Below are 2,304 nucleotides of genomic sequence, written 5' to 3' on the forward strand. Positions count from 1 at the left end.
CCCTGTTTATAGTCCATAAATATATATTTGAGTGTGTGCTAACTGATAATCTTATCAATATGAATATTTGAGTATTATACGTGCCACTTCACTTGAAGTGGTTAATTTTTAAGCACCTCTCTGCTTCTTATCACCCATTTGGTTGAGTTTTAGCGACCGCATGGACCACTTTAAATTGGCTTCTGCCATTATTGCATATATACATTAATTCTTGGGATTTTAAGGAATAGCCCAGTTTATATAGAATTACGACTTATTGTCCCATTAATTTTCCAAGTCGCATTTTCTTGGAATATTTGCTTAGAGAAAAACATTTTTGTTTTCCTAGTGTCAATTAAAAATGACAACTGGAGTAATATTTAAAATGAGAATTAATATAAATGTGTATATGTATGTATGTATGTATGGCTAAAGGCATACTATATATGTATATCAATTTATTGTTTGTGCATGTGTGTGGTTTCGTAGTAAAATGGCTGAACTCTGGCACTGATGGGTGTCTATAAAAACGTTATCAGATTGAATTCAACTCTTGTACTTATTTATACATTACTTTATGTTTGTATGTGTGCGTGCACGCGCGTTTAAAATGCACTTTTACATGTTACTATGTGGCATATATACATTATATATTTAAGCGTGTAACGCTATCACTCATGTGGGTGCTGATAGATGAATCACTTTCGAAAAAATAAATTTTAAGTTTTCTAGGAAATGTTTTTTGATGCTCAGTTCAGCATCGTCGGGGGTTTTCATCAAATTGAAGCACTTGTCCTTAAACTCAAATGCTGACGGCTGTTGTCGCAAAGGATTAACGGTTATCTTTCTAAAATTTCTCATATCTGCAAGGCATAAAAGTTAACGCTTCCCAAAGGAATCTGAGGCAACTATATCCTGAAGTAAAAAGTTATCCTGGCGATGCGATCTTCGACAGTAATATAAGGGTGTTCTGAAAAGTCTAATAAATTCTACATCGACTTAGAACGGTCAAAGAGCACTTATTTTGGGAAAAGCATTTCGTTCAGAGTTGGTCGAGGAGTGCCTAACCACACTATCGAGTGTCGAGTGTCTTTGTGATAAGACTGGTATAGGTTACAAGCAATAGTGGAATCGCAGAAAATTGCAAAGCTGAAAGCCACCTTAGAACCGCCATCGGTAGAATGCGAGCGAGACGGTGCTCCCTTATCCTCTTGTGTTCTATTACTAAATAGCTGGGCTTTGCGGAAGCTTGACAACGCTGGGTACTCCATCGGTACATTGCACGATTGGCGTCCATCCTGTAAGGTTGGGAATCTTACCAAATGCCATCTGAAGGAGCTGTATAGAAGAATATAAGGTAGAAACAACACAACACAGCCATTTCCAATAATCCATGCCAAATCTCATAAAGATATCCTGCCAAATCAAAAAGTTTTCCATATACGGACTTGAACCCGATCGTTCAGCTTGTATGTCAGCTATATATTGCTATAGTGATCCGATAACGGCAGTTGAGATAAATGAGTAGTTTTTTGGGAAGAAAAGGACGTGAGCAAATTTTCAGGTGGTCGTTATCTCAAAAAGTGAGGAACTAGTTCGTGTATATGCGGACAGACGGACTCGGCTCGTCCCGCTGATCAGTATCTATATTCATACTTTAAAGGTTCTCCGATATTTTCCTGGGTATTACAAAGTTCTTGAAATTCCCAGCTCATACCCTGTTCAAGGTTAAACAATATTTTCATATATCCAAAGAAGCTTCTATAGTTAAAATTTCCATGCAGAAAATATAGCGAGAATATAATGCTTATCGCCACATATTTCAATAATTAAATGCAATTTGCATGAATTCATTCCAACCGCTTGGCCACATACATACAAACATACTTATTTAGGGAACTAGTATAAGGATAGTCAGCTTTAATGAAGCTGCATAGAAACAATAGAGTTCTTCTACAACAAATGCACATCTCACAATTTCCATAAAAATACATTCATACGTACATATGTATATGCGCATTAATATGCATGTGAACGCACAGCTATGCAAACATCCAAACAAACCTGTGAGTGCTGTACACCAATACAAGTACACGCCAGAAGGCAGAGTGAATAAAAATCGGGTTGTTGAAACAATCAACCCACGAGGTACGAATATCGTGACGAAAATCCATATATAAATATACCTAAACACACACACTAGCGCGTCACAAATATATATTTTCATAAGTATATACGCGAGTTTGCCTGCACTCTTGCCATGTGCCTCATCTACTCGCCAACTGAGAGCGAGCAAATTTAAAGGCGCGTCAACGCTGAGATATT

This window comes from Bactrocera dorsalis, chromosome 3 (assembly GCF_023373825.1).
Source record: "Bactrocera dorsalis isolate Fly_Bdor chromosome 3, ASM2337382v1, whole genome shotgun sequence".
In the NCBI taxonomy this organism is placed as follows: domain Eukaryota; kingdom Metazoa; phylum Arthropoda; class Insecta; order Diptera; family Tephritidae; genus Bactrocera; species Bactrocera dorsalis.